Consider the following 15698-nt stretch of genomic DNA (forward strand, 5'->3'; position numbering starts at 1 on the left):
CCGCACCTTGCCATGCCGTGTGCTCAGGCACCAGCGGGACTCTCCAGCAAAAGTCCATAGGGAGCTGGGCAACGACGCTGCCTCAGGGTCTAGGATTGAGCTGCCCGTGTAGTACTTTACTACTTACGTACTTTACTACTTAAAGGATAAAAATAATGTTACATTGGTAGAAAATAAGAAATGGCTAGCTCGCTTGAAGAAGGTAAACTCAAGACTGATAGCTAACAGAACAAAGAGCAATAACACTTCAGTTCTTATCTTCACTTAATTGCTCCTCCAATAAACTGATTGCCCAACGGTGGATCCTCATTCTACTTCATTAAGGATAGTGACACCTCTTTCTGTTGCCGGAATCCTTACTCGAAGCCTAAGTGTTTAAATGCAAACAAGTTTTACGAACTAATTAATACAAACAGTTTAAACCTTTCATGACTAAAACGAAATCACTTGCCAAATCCCAACAGACATCAATACCCATTAAAAACCTAGCTTAGAACTGTCTTTACGGTCTTCTTCTGTTGCCACCTTAACATTAAACCAGTCTGAAGTTAGGCGCTTAACATTGTCACCTCACTTAGAAGCATCGACATTTTTCTTCAAAATGTTTCTTGTGAATATCAGATCTTGCCTTCTTTAGCTGGCCCTAAAAATGTATGGGTCCTAATCAGGGCTTTTTTTCAGCTGGAACGTGGTGGAACGGAGTTCCGGAACCTCTTGAAAATGGTCACATGGCCAGTGGCCCCGCTCCCTGATCTCCAGACAGAGGGGAGTTGAGATTGCCCTCCGTGCCAGTGGCACGGAGGGCAATCTCAACTCCCCTCTGTCTGGAGATCAGGGGGCGGGGCCACCAGCCATGTGACCATTTTCTCTGAGGGCAACCCACTGAGTTCCACCACCTCTTTTCCCAGAAAAATAGCCCTGGTCCTAATGAAGAATGGCTTTATTGACCCTGTAGATTTGGGCGTTACAAACATATGCAGGGGAGCAGAAGAGAAATGATGAGAATGAATTTTGCTAGATAAGGGATATTTGTACTAAGCATCTGTTCTACCCCTTTGGCAAGCACTGACCCTTGGCACGGCCAGAGGTAGGTATAGCTTTAGTAAGCGCCCTTGGTGTGCGGTATTGCCTGTACATCCAGGACTGGCGCCAGTTCCGGGTGTAGCGTATTTCTCTGTGTACTTTTTCTGTTTGTTTATTTAAACTTTTTAAAAAATATTTTGTAACCTGCTTTGGGTCCCCAGTAGGGAAGGCAGCATGGTATAGGCAGATCTCAGATCTCAAGGGCTAAACAGAACTGGTACTTGGGTAGGAGACCACCAAGGAAAACTCTGCAGAGGAAAGCAATGGCAAACAACCTCTGCTTCTCAATTGCCTTGAAAACCACTTGCTGGAGTCGCCGTATGCTAAGTTGCATGATCTCGATCGCAAAGGCATACATATGCAAAAGCAGGGCAAAATACTTTAATAAATAAGTAGAATGCAATTACCTGAGATTCAGAAAGAAAATCAGGGAAAGGAGTATAGCGATTGAAAGATTAAACTGTTTGGGAAGTGTTAACAATCTTTTTTGATGAATTAATAACTTAAAAGCAATGCCGTGCTTTGCTCCCACAGTCTCTAGCTCACGGCAGGGTGCTCTTTCTAACACTTTGGTGTGTTTGCCAACATAAGAGCTGTTGTTGTTGTGGGTTTTCCGGGCTGTATTGCTGTGGTCTTGGCATTGTAGTTCCTGACGTTTTCCTGTATTGCCAAGACCACGGCAATATACAGCCCAGAAAACCCACAACAACCATCGTTCTCCAGCCGTGAAAGCCTTCGACAATACATAAGAGCTGTTATTGTCTAAATGAAGGTTCCTTTCCAGAGGTTTCACTTTCAGGATGAAAAAGACTGGAACCTGGGGATTTAATTGACAGAAGACCAGAATTGTGTCCCAAAGAATTAAATAGGGGCAGACTAAATATACTGAAGATTGCACCAGCTGGAAATTAAGCGCGCACTCTTTGGCAGTGCAATCCTAAGAAGAGTTACTCCAGTCTAAGCCTATTGATTTCAATGGGCTTAGACTGGAGTAACTCATCTTAGGATTGCACTGCTAAACTGGTCTTCTCCTATTCAAGTCTATTCCATGGGGTTTACTCCCAGAAAAAATGCTCTCAGGATGGCACTGTAAATGATCCAAGCAGACAATGAGCTCTGCACATGGTTGCCAGTCTCCAGGTGAGGCCTAGAGCTCTCAGAACTGATCTCCAGATGACAAAAATGAGCTCTTTTGGAGAAAATGGCAGTTTTGGATGGTAGACTTCTTGGCATCACATCTCTACTAAATTTCCTTCCCTCTCCAGACCCCATCCTTCCCAGGCTCCACCCCCAAATCTCCAGGAGTTTCCCAAGCCAGAGTTGGCAACCCTAGCTCTGCAGCATTACAGTCTGAAGAAAGATCCAGAGGAGTTAGCCGTGTTAGTCTTCGGTTGCAAAATAGTAAAGAGTCCAGTAGCACCTTTAAGACTAACCAACTTTATTGTAGCATAAGCTTTCGAGAACCACAGCTCTGTTCATCAGATGCATGATGAAGAGAGCTGTGGTTCTTGAAAGCTTATGCTACAATAAAGTTAGTTAGTCTTAAAGGTGCTACTGGACACTTTACTAGTCTGGAAAAAAACCCAGCTTCTAATGCTCTTTACAGAGCGTAGCAGAGTGACTTCTGAAGGCACAAGGAGGGAACGCTGGCTCTTCACAGTGATGTCAGCATCCGTTTTTATTCTCATATTTTTACAGGATATCCCCGTTGAGCCAGAGCCCTTGTTTACAATGGGGTCTTGTCCAAGGACGGCTTAACACTCTTGTACGATGCACTCAGCAGTACAAAGCGTTTACAGTAAGGGCTACAAGCATGCCGTAAATCATGTCCAAGCATCATGTTACACCTGATTAAGTAGCTGGCCCTAACGTTCGAAAGCGACCCAAGAACGTTCTGCTTTGCTGTAGCAAAGGGTGACGGCAAGACGGATATTGTCTGGCTGTCCGTGGGATAAAAGAGAGAGGCTGTGTGCTTTCCTGAAGTCCCCTTGATATGAACTCCAAGGATATACACATCACACCCACCTTATCCTCCAGAAGGGTTTGCCCTCCCCTGAGATGGGTTGGATTCCACGCTGATGACTCACTCACTGGATCAGGTTCAAGACCTTTTCTGCCTCTTCTCAGTATCACTTAAGATTTTTAAACAATTAGGAACGGTTGCTGGCTGGTACTTCTACGTCCTGCCCACAGCAGCAATCACCCAAGCTTCACCAAAAACCATTTGTACTGCATATTCTGTGCTTCTGTTTCATACGGACCGGGCTGGCCGTTTCACTTACAGGGAGAATTCCAGGCGGGGCATTGCCCTGAAGGGCCACGGGCAGCCAGCTACAAGTTGAGACAAGCCCTGGCAACTCTCCCAGCACGGTCAGGGCCACTCAGCTCAGACCTGGCCAGGGGCACCAGCGGTGGGCGTCAGCTCACCTGGTGCTCCTTGGCAGAGGTGCAGGAGGAGGCCAGAGGGTTGTCTGATTCTCATAATTGGTGGCACTGGCCAGACCCAAGCCAAGAAGTCCTTGCGGCACTGGCTTGTTCCTGGGCCATTTTCATTTTGCAGTACATGCCTGTGGCTCAGTGACGGAGCCTCTGCTTGGCACGTAGAACGTCCCGGGTTCAATTCCCAGCATCACCAATTAAGGATCAAGTATTAGGTGATGTGGGAGACCTCTGCCTGGAGAGCAGCTGCCAGTCTGAGTAGACAATACTGACCTTGATGGATTGATGGAGAGATTCGGTATAATGCAACTTCATTTAGATTGTATTTTTTTTTATTTAAACAATAAACAGTAAGCATAAAAGACAAGAAAAAACACAACAATTAAAAAAAACATACTAACAATACATATAAACATGAAAAAGCACGGAGAACAAACAACTAATAATAATAAAAATAAAATACAACTTAGAAAGAAAGGAAAAAGAGGGAGGGGGAGTCCTAAACTATGAGTTCCGATTTTCTCCGTGCCAAATATATATCGTTTTCAAAGTCTCGCTTATTCTATGTTAAACCTAAGAGCCCTATTTTTTCTATTGTTCATGATTTATGGATTCTTAATTCATAAATTCAGATCTCATCAAATCATTATCTGTTTCATGTAAAAAAGTCTATAAAAGGTTTCCATTCAACCAAAAATGTAGATAAATGTCTTTTCTCTAATCAGTGAAGTAAGTTTTGCCATTAATGCAAACTCCAAAACTTTTATCCAACATTCTTCCACTGTAGGCAATAGTGGAGTTTTCCATTTTTGAGTGAAGGCAACTTCATTTAGGAAAGGGACTGTGGCTCTGGTATAGTATCTACTTGGCAAACAGAAGGTCCCAGGTTCGATTCCTGACATCACCAGCTAAAAGGATCGGGGAGCAGGGCCGTTTCCAGATGGCTTACCGGACCCCGGAACGTCGCGCCACGGTGTGAGGAAAACGCGAAATATCGCGTTTTCTCATGCGAGTTTTGCGCGATGTTGTGCGACGTCGCGCAAAACTCGCGCGAGAAAACGTGATATTCCGTGTTTTCCCCGCACCGTGGCGCAATGTTCTGGGGGCCAGTAAGCCATCTGGAAACGGCCCAGGTGATTTGAAAGATCTCAGCCTGAGACCCTGGAGAGCAGCCACCAGTCGGAGCAGACAATACTGACCTTGATGGACTAATTGTCTCATTCACTATAAGGCAGCTTCAGGAGTGTTCATATGTGTGTGCAGGGCTTTTTTTTCTGGGAAAAGAGGTGGTGGAACTCAGTGGGTTGCCCTTGGAGAAAATGGTCACATGGCTGGTGGCTCCGCCCTCTGATCTCCAGACAGAGGGGAGTTGAGATTGCCCTCCGTGCAATCTCAACTCCCCTCTGTCTGGAGATCAGGGGGCGGGGCCACCAGCCATGTGACCATTTTCAAGAGGTGCCGGAACTCCGTTCCACCGCGTTCCAGCTGAAAAAAAGCTCCGTGTGTGTACCTTAATTACTCATACTACTCATTCCAATTCACGTAAGTAATTCTCACTGTGTTCAGTGGGATTTATTTCTAACTAAGAGGGTGCATTGGATTCTAGTCACACAGCCTGATCATGGATAGGTTTCCTCTGAAATCTTACCCTGGTCCAATGTGACTTGCCATAAGTACATGGTGATAGGATCGCTGGCCGTGGATAGACAATATCTTTTCAGAATTGCAAAGCAGTCTTCTGGTCTCTTCCTTGTGCATTTGTTTGTGTCCTACCAAATAGGTTTTCGCAGCACCTGAAGCTATACCCTGGGATAAACTAATTGATTCTCTTAAGAATGACCAGCACAACAACAACAGGCGTATGATTATTTCAGCGTGATGGTCGTCAGCACCTATTGGATGATGAAGAAGTCACTTCCTTCAATGGAAGCTATTTTTGGAACTTAAAATATATTTTTTTAAAAATACATATAGTTATAATACTTATTTACATAAGAATTAATCCAGACCTATTTAGTCCAACATCCTGTTTCCAGTGGCCAGGGACCAGTTGCCTCTGGGGCTCTGATAGGCAGGATGTAATTATTTCCTGTGGCTTGACTCCAGCAACTGATCTTCAAAGGTATCCTGCCTCTGTACGTGGAGATTCCATTTACCTTGGGTATCACCTGTTGACAGGTTCATTAATTGACCTATTCTCTTTCTAAATCTGGTCTAAATGAATAGCGAACATCACATCTGACAGCAATGAATTTCATACGGAAGTGATGTTGCGTTATCAGGAGAAGCGCTTCCCTTTGGCAGCTTTAAATAGACTTCCAATCCCAGAGGGGGGAAATATCTCTCGACATGCTCTTTGCCATTCATTATTTTCTAAACCTGAGTTGTGTCCCTGGTTAGTTGCCTATTTTTTCCTGGACAAAACAAACCCTGATTGCTTTAGCTTTTCCTAGCGCTCCAACTTCTTGATAATTTCTATAGACCTTTTTGAGCTCTATTATACTCTTTTACACTTAATGGGGTGCATCCTCCCCCATCCTCCCGGTTCACTGATGATGTACTTCCTGTTGAAAACTGGAAGCGACAGGGTCTCAGCGGGGCCAAATTAGCCCTAAACGTAGCAGGGAAGAATGAGGGGGGGGCATATGCCTAGCAAGCCCCTCTGTCCCCCGCTTTCACTTAATTGATCCAGGGGCAGCCAGATTGCCCAAATAACCCAAACTTATTTGGTAGGACCCAAACAAGCCAGCAAACAGAGAAAATGTCCAAGATCCAACAGGCATGCTTTGAAACCATTGCAAAAGTACAAAAGACTGCTCACGCTCCATGACTGTGCTTTGGAAATCCCCACAACATCATGAGGGATCATGGACTGCTTCTCTTTGACTGCACAACATGGCAAAATGCCTTGGCCCAGCCCCTCCAGAACGTGGGAATACCAACAGAGGGTTTTTTCCCCCTCTAGACCTCATTAGGCCCTATTGCAGAGTCTAGGTAGAACAAGGTTTCTCTGGGATCACTCCTCTTTAACTTGTGTGAGTCAAAATTCAACGTGACTGGTATTAAGGGATTGCTGTTGGTTTGTCTTTTAACCAGGGTTTTTTTTCTGGGAAAAAAGGTGGTGGAACTTAGAGCAGAACCACAAGTGACAAAAGGCACAGATTGGACACTGGTCAGCTTCCCTCAGGTTTTGATGGGAAATGTAGGCGTCCCGGTCTTGCAGCTTGGCTCTCCGACTGCTGTCCAATGGACTTTTCAACTGTCACTTGTCCAACATTCCGTCAAGCTGCCAACATTTCCCATCAAAACTTGAGGGAAGCTGACAAGTGTCCAATTTGTGCCTTTTGTCACTTGTGGTTCTGCTCTCAGTGGGTTGCCCTCGGAGAAAATGGTCACATGGCTGGTGATCAGGGGGCGGGGCCACCAGCCATGTGACCATTTTCAAGAGGTTCCGGAACTCCGTCCCCCTGTGTTCCTGCTGAAAAAAAGCCCTGCTTTTAACTCATTTTCCAGGGCTAAAGGAGCCTCAGAGTCTCTCTACACAGGACATCTTACATGGGGACACTCATGTGTAGGGAAATGCAATGTTAGCCGGGAAGTGTAGTTTCAAAAGACAGAGCTGGCGGAGATCACTCCTCAGAGGGTTTGTTAACTTCATCTTTGCCTCCCTGAAGGCTCTGTCAATTTCACCTCCTCTTGGGGGGGGGTTGATGAAATTAACAAATCCTCTGAGGAGCTCTCTCCGCCAGCTCTGTCTTTTGAAACTATCCTCCTGTAGAAAGGTAAAATTAACAGCGCCTTCAGAGAGGCGAAGATGAAATTAGCAAACCCTCTGAAGAGTGATCTCCACCGGCTCTATCTTTTGAAACTACGCTTCCCAGCCAACATTGCATCTCGCTACACTTGAGCGTCCTCATGTAAGATGTCTTGTGTAGAGAGACTCTCAATTGCTCCATGGGTAGGATAAGGTGGGAAGAAATATATTAACCCTGTCAACCCTATTGATGTTAGCTCAGTTAAAAGAAGTTTTTGTAAGTCAAAAATAGAGGAAATTGTGAAGCGAATGTCTGAGGCTGGGGTAACATGTTGAGAGATTACTAATGCCATCTGCATTTTTCCTGTGTCTCACATGAATCACAACCAGGCGGTGGGGAGTTAACAGGCGGAGACATGTGGTTTTAAGTGCAATGCTATGAACTGTGGAGTCACTGAGGTGAAAATGTATCAGCATCACGTTTCGCAAGCGCTCCGTTCTGTGACTGAAACTATGCCTGCAATAATTTCAGGGTAATTCTTTTCAAAATCATGGAATCTAGCATAAATCATACTAACTTTGCTAAAACATAAAATCAGTAAGAACTCAAGGCATTACAACTAAAAGTGGATTCAGACATCTGTGAGCTGCCTCAAAGCTTGCTGTGTTGTGCATGTATGTACCAAGATCTTTCACCAATGTTAAGCCAAGCGGACTTTAGCAGAAGTCTGATAATTCTGGCCTAAACTTCAAGGGAAGGGGGATAGGATTTACCTCTGTACCATGAAAAGCTTGACCTGCCCATTTCCACACATTCAGCTTCTATTAAAGGGGCAGGATATATTTTTGCAGGCATGTTGGCAACCTTTTCTATAGGACCGTTTATCAAGACTCAAAGGGACTCACTCCATCATGGTAAAGGTGAGAGAACACATTGGTGGGAGAAGAAACAAAAGTTTTCTCTCTCTCATTTTTGGCACTTCTTATTTAAATTTTACAAGTTCAAAAGATTTTGCGTGCTTCGTGAGCAGATGACGAAATGTTATGGCATTCCATGGAAGGGAGGCGAGGAACTGCCTAAGGTAACAAGGTCAACATGCTACAGAATTAATTGGGAAGTCTCTCTTAGGAAAGTGAAGTAAATCAATGAAAGAGCTGAATCAGCGAACCACTGTGTGTCATTTCCCTTTGAACAAAGATAAAGGTAAGCCCTTACGCAACAGGAGACCCAAAAGAAAACCCTACTGTAAGTTCAAGTTCTTTTCATATGTTGTGAAATCCGTGCCATCCAAACCAGAGTTACTGCTTTACAGACCCATGGACTACAATGGACTGACAAGGATGTAACGCTGCTTAGTATGGCACGGGGAGTCTAGGACAGCCAGAACTTCTGAGAACTGCGTCCACATTATAGTGTTAAGATACAGCCCAGTAATGTCTTGTAACTGCTGTTGATGAAAGTTATTAGGAATGTGGGAGTATTTCCATTGAATGTGGTGATTTCTAGGGGCGTGCACCCGAAAAAGATGTGGGTTTCAAGCTTCCCACCCCGCTGCTCTTTTTAGCTGATGGGAGGGGGAGGAGGCAGCAGCATAGCGTGGGTTGCAAGCTGCTGGGGTAACTCCCAGCAGGAGATGGCCTGTGGTACCATGCTCATGCGCATGCTCCCATGTCTCCGCATTCCAGGAAGGGACGGCATTGCATAGGGCGCAGCCGCCCCCCACGAGCGCTCCCCTGATTCGGGGCCGCTCACCTCTCCACCCCTTACCCTCTGTCACAGCCATCCACGCTGCCACTACCTTGGTGTGCTCCTTGACCAGCAGCCATGGATGGCCAACTTGGCACCCAGCGAGCTGACTGCCCCATTGGCAGTCCCCTTCTGGTGCGTTGAATCTATGCATTAAAGAGTGGTTCTCCGTCGACAGTTGGGACTACACACCAGGGTCGTTTCCACACCATCCCTGAGGAAGCGGCCATCTTGAAACAAGCTGTTTAATCCGGACGCTTGTAGGGCGGTGCAGCCATCAACCCGGTGTGACTGGATTCCCCACAGGGTGCTTCACATCCGCAGTGCAACCCACCCCAACTCGGAGTTTTTCTTAGGGACCCTCAATGCTTTGCCATCTGTGGCTAGATGCTCCAGTGAACTAGGGGAATGCACCTGGAATGTACTGCATGAAAAATCATTTACAAGTGTTGTTCACTGGTGGAACTCATTGAGGGTTTATGGTCTATCGTGAAGCAATTAGTCACATTGTTAAGAATGTTTGATTATACTGTCATTTTTGTATGAACATACTTTATTATTGTACATAGTATACATGACTAAATTGTTTTGTATGTTGTTATATATTTCATTGTGGCTCCTTATTGTTGGGTTGTCGTTTATTGTGTCTAAGGAGCCGCCTCTGGTTCTGTTGTATTTGCCCCATCGGCATGGCAGGCAGCCAGGGCAGCGCAGGTGGCCTTCCGGCTCCTGTGGATGCGGTGCAGGCTCTCCTCAGCAGCCGACACCCTCTAATAATTTCGCGCCCAGGGCAGCCGCCCCTCTGCCCCCCCCATACTACACCACTGGGAGGAGGGGACCCCCCCCCGCTCCCATTGGCTGAAAAAAGCGACGCAGGGCATTTGAAAGAAGCAACACGAGGAGTCTTTCTTGTAAGGCTCCTGTGTGTTAAACCTCACAGGACAAGCGGACATTTAAGCTTGTCACAGAGGCCTTCTCCTACAACAATAACCCGTTGAGTCCATTCCATGAAGAGTGACTTAAACCAGTCCATGGCACAGCCCCGATGCCTGCTTCTGCCTCCAAACTTCTCAACAGGATGACAGGGTATTTTGCCCTCACAACAGCCCTGTGGGGTAGGCTAGGCTAGGAGGAGTTGACTGGACCAAACTCAAGCAATAAGCTTTATGGCCTGAGGTGGAAATTTGACCCTTGGTCTCTCTGGGGTCGTACTCAGACCTTCTTCCTCTGTTCCACGGCAGCTTCTGCAGCACTGAAATCACATGTGAACAGAAGGACTAGTCCGAAACTCTGCTCACATTTCCTCAGCTGCTGCATGTGGACTTCTGGTTCATTGCGGATCAGGCAAAATAAATTACTGTAGTTCGTATCTATGCATGGCACACCTCTGGTAATATTAATCCAGAGAAGGCTGATCGTATTTTGGAATAATGGTGTTAAGAGCCCTCTGCTGGCACTTTGTACTCATAGCGTGCTCAAGTGGAACTTTTAAAAAAGGAAACTCCTCTGTCGGTTTTGGGGTTGGGGATTTTTTAAATAACAACAACAACAACAACATTTGATTTATATACCGCCCTTCAGGACGACTTAATGCCCACTCAGAGTGGTTTACAAAGTATGTTACTATTATCCCCACAGCAAAACACCCTGTGAGGTGGGTGGGGCTGAGAGAGCTCTGAGAGAGCTGTGACTAGCCCAAGGTCACCCAGCTGGCTTCAAGTGGAGGAGAGGGGAATCAAACCTGGTTCTCCAGCTTAGAGTCCCGCGCTCTTAACCACTACACCAAACTGTCTTGCTTTCTTCCAGGCCTTTTTTTCTGGGAAAAGAGGTGGTAGAACTCAAGACCACACAATGATGTCACTTTGGGTCAGCTGGAACAAGGGGGGAGTTTTTTAAAGTTTAAATCACCCTCGGCGAAAATGGTCACATGGCCAGTGGTCCCGCCCCCGATCTCCAGACAGAGGGGAGTTCAGATTGCCCTCTGCGCCACTGGTGCGGAGGGCAATCTCAACTCCTCTCTGTCTAGAGATCAGCGGGCGGGACCACCGGCCATGTGACCATTTTTAAGAGGTGCCGGAACTCTGTTCCACCGCGTTCCAGCTGAAAAAAAGCCCCGCTTGCTTCATTTGTGATTCTTCTGCTCATTGACCATAAGGTATGCAGAGGCATGTAGCTGGTCTAATACAAAACACAACAGACTGTGATATTTATTGCTTTTTAATTCCTCATATCAATAATTCATAACATATGGTAGACTACAGTTTGGGAGACATTCAGGATTCATGGAGGGGGGGCAGCATACAGGATTTTAGGCCGCTACTTCTCCATACTTACAAAGGCTTCTGACATCCCGCAGGGGAGAATTTATATGGCTTACTCCGCCCTGAGGATAAAATTCCCAGATTCTAGATTTCTCTCCTGTCCCTTAAAAAGTGGCACCAGACCATATAGGAACCACGCCTAACATTAAAAAGTTGGGTGATGGCCAACCAGGATCTCAACTCCTGGTGGGGAAATTCTTTGAGATTTGGGGGTGGAGCCTGGAGAGGGCAGGGTTGAGGGAGGGAGGGGCCTCACCAGGATATAATGCCCTAGACTCCACCCTCCAAAGCAGCCATTTCCTCTAACTGATCCTTGTTATGTGGAGATCAGTTCTAATCCTGGGGAGGTGAAACTGACAGAGCCTTCCAGAGGCAAAGAGGAAATAAAGAAACCCTCTGAGCAGAGATCTCCCTGGCTCTGTAGAGAGGGGAAATTGACAAAGCCTTCCGATCTCTTTTAAAACTCAGCTTCCCGGCTAACACTGCGACTCCCTTCACGTGCATGTCCTCGTGCAATTTGTCTCTTGCAGCTTGGCTCTGAGTTACAACCGTTGGCCTGAGGCCTTTCTGTGCTTTCTAGAGTCCAGTGAAGTCAGCATGTGAGGATCTCAGCCAGGCCCAGACACTGGGTGAAAGAGAAAACTCACCTGGCTAGGTGACTCTCCGGTGCACAAAGGTCTTTTTTCATCTCCTAGCCCTGGTCCTTTTCCAGGCCGTCTGGACTTGTTGTGCAGACATCCCATATTTAATTGCTCTTGCTTGTTCTGGCGTGCCACCCTCTCCCCTAGTGACTAGTTTTATGTGTGTTATGTGTCGTCAAGTCGCTTCCAACTTATGCTGAACCTATGAATGAAAGACCTTTCATTTATTTATTTTATTTATTAATCAACTTCTATTCCACCCTCCCCGCCAGGCAAGCTCGGGGCCGATCACATCATTTAAAATCCAATAAAACATTATTTTAAACAATTATTTTAAACAATCTAAAACTAGATTTTCACAGTACTAGTACGATTTCCAGGTGGCAGCAGTTCCTGCTCAGCTATTTACTTGGCCTCACTTGGACCTCCAAAAGTTCCTATCATTAACATCCTTGATCAGATCTTGCAAACCAGTGGCTTTCTTTATTGAGTCAAGCCATCTCATTTGGGGTCTTCCTCTTTTCCTAGTGCCTTCAACTTTTCCAATCATTATTGTCTTTTCTAGAGAGTCTTGTGTTCTTATGATGTGACCAAAGTACGATCACCTCCGTTTAGTCATTTTCGCTTCTAAGTCTTGATTTGATCTAGAACCCACTTATTTGTCTTTTTTCGGCCATCCGTGATGTCTGCAAAACTCTCTTCCAGCACGTTTCAAATCGATCCAGTTTCTTCCTGTCAGCTTTCTTCAGTGTCCAACTCTCACATCCATACATAGTAGTGGGGAATACCATAGAGTGGATTTCTGATCCCGCTCCATCACTCTAGCCACTACACCACACTGTCTCTGCATGCATACCTTGCAAGCAACATTGCAGGATGTGACTGTTTCATGTACTGGCTAGTGAATGTACATAGAGACCAAGTAGGACATATGCATTTATTTATGTTGGGCTTTTTCACCATTTAGCTGACAAAGTGATTAACAGTGAATTAAAATAACATAAACACAAGCATGTCAGTACTTTAAAAATACCAGACAGCAATAATAAAGAGTCCAGTAGCACCTTTAAGACTAACCAACTTTACTGTTGCATAAGCTTTTGAGAACCACAGTTCTCTTCATCAGATGCATGGAGGGTATGAAGAAACTGGCCAGATATATATATAGGTGGTGAGGGGAGGGAGGAGTAGACACAATCAGTAGCTTCTGATGATGGGATCAGTTTGCTTCTGATAATGAGATAACCACCCAGAGTCTCTATTCAATCCAAGTCTGACTGAGTCAAATTTACATATGAATTCCAACTCAGCAGCTTCCCGTTGGATTTTGTTTTTGAAATGTTTCTGTTGATCTATGGTGACCTTTAAGTCCTTGATGGAATGTCCTGGTAGATTGAAGTGTTCTCCCACTGGTTTCTGGATGTTGCCATTTTTAATGTTACTGGACTCTTTACTATTTTGCTACTACAGACTAACACACAACTAACTCCTCTGGATCTGTATACAGCAATAAGACTCAACAGGTCCATACAGGGCCGGCGCGCCCATGGAGGCCAGGTAGGCGGTTGCCTCAGGGTGCGGGGCACTGGAGGGGGCGACAGAGGAGGCACTGGGGGCAGGAGCGCGCACCACGGAGCTGCAGCCTCCCAGCCCTCCCACCCTGCGCTGCCGCCGCCGCCAACACATGCCCCCGACTGGGTGCAGCAGCTGCAGGCAGGTGTCTGGGGCGGCGCAGGGCAACTGAGTGGGAGAGCTGGGAGGCCACCTGCACGCCGTCCCAGCCACCTGCCACCACAGCAATCGGGCCGGCTCACACGCACACCTGTGATGACGTCACACGCAGGCTGGGGTGTGTGTGCGAGCGCGTGTGCGCGCACGCGCCCGGCCCACTAGCTGGCTGCGGGCGCTGAAAACCCTGGTGCCGCCCAATCAATTAAATTACTGACAAGGTTGTACCTTACACCCCAAAAACTCCACTATGTAAACAAATCTAATCCCCCAAAGTGTTGGAAGCTATATGGGGAAACAGGGCCGATTCGAGACGGCCCTCCCCATCCTGAAACGTCACGCGTCATCGCGCGGAAAACGTGAAATATCGCGTTTTCTCTCACGAGTTTTGTGCGACGTCGCGCAAAACTTGAGCGAGAAAACGCACTATTTCGCGTTTTCCGTGCAACAACTGCAATGTTTCGGGATGGGGAGGGCCGTCTGGAATCGGCCCAGGTTCCATTTTTCACTGCTGGTAGACTTGTAAGGTTGTCAGGAACTTCTGGTTAACTGTACTTAAATGCATCAAACAAATCACAGGATGTGAAATTCCCCCCAAACCTGGACTCGTTCTGTTTAATCTTTGGTCAGATCAGGACCTCCCAGGAGGGCCGAGGGATTTAATAGCCTCACTATTCGCCGCAGGTAAGGCTACCCTAGCTACCCTGTGGAAAATCTCCAAGCCCCCTTCAATCACATTGTGGCTTAACAAAATCTGGGAACATTTTTTTATGGGAAAAAATAACTTACCAAATTAGACAAGCAGGCTCAAGAAATCTCCAATCAAACTTCTGAGAAGATTGGATACCAGTTCTGGACTCTCCGCTTAGCCAAGATATAAAACCACGCAAACTGTGTCCAGCCGACCCTTTCAGTTATCGAGTGACTGCCTCAAGATATGGACTGCCCTCCCAAACTTGGTCTGCGGACACTTCAGGAATGTATCGCCTATAGACACCCCTACCTGTGTATATACTTGACTGTTTGTTTCACTTCATTTATTTTTGCTTTTTTGTTATATTGTAAAGTTGAGTTTGAATTGTAGTGTTGAACTTTGTACAGAAACAAAAAAAATTCAAAAATAAAAAGTTTTTAAAGAAAGAATAAGACTCCACAGGAGACAATATAGAACTGGTGGGTAAAAGTTCAGAAGACCTGACTGTCATGTCTGACAGTGCCCATTCATTCCTGCCAATACTTTTGTTGTCAAGTCCATGTTTTATTCCATGCCAGAGTGATCCAGGCATGTGGTCCACTGCCATTCAGTCAGGCCAGAGTCAGGCTGATCCTGAGTCATCTCAGTCCTGAAACTGATCTCATGTTGTAACTGATAAGTTCATGCCTTAGCTTTCAATAACCACTTTCATTTCCTCCCATCTTCACAGACTAGCTGGCAGCGGGTACAGCTGCAAACATTCCTTTTCGTTGATATTGTTTAATCTGACCTTGAGTGTCTGAAATGTTGCATTGCTTAGTGTCTTGTCTGTCTAGTGTGTGAACTTTGGAAATGTTTCCCAGGCTGCTTCTGTGCTGTAGTTAGGGGGGAAGGAGGCTGGTTGAGTATATTGTCCTGTAACAGCCTGAAGCCTAATTCCTTTCAATGAGAAGTTACCAGGCTCACCTGCCTTTTACTTCATGTACTCCTATGGACCTGTGTATATGTACAAGATTGAATTCCTGAATAAATGTCATTTAGCCAAGGAGATGTGTCTTGCTGAAGTGATCCAGGGATCTATCTGCCATAACCTGTCCTCCATAGTCTGACATCTGACAAATCAAAAAGACTGGAACTGCCCTCATAAAAGATCATTGACACAGCTCTGTTGGGTTTTGCTGAGAACTGAATTGCACAAAGTGGATGCAACCACTGATAAGGCACTATTTCTGGTAAATAATAACCATTGTGGGGGGGGGGCTCTATCCCCCTCTCTTCAATACACTGAGAT

This window comes from Eublepharis macularius, chromosome 2 (assembly GCF_028583425.1).
Source record: "Eublepharis macularius isolate TG4126 chromosome 2, MPM_Emac_v1.0, whole genome shotgun sequence".
Taxonomy (NCBI): domain Eukaryota; kingdom Metazoa; phylum Chordata; class Lepidosauria; order Squamata; family Eublepharidae; genus Eublepharis; species Eublepharis macularius.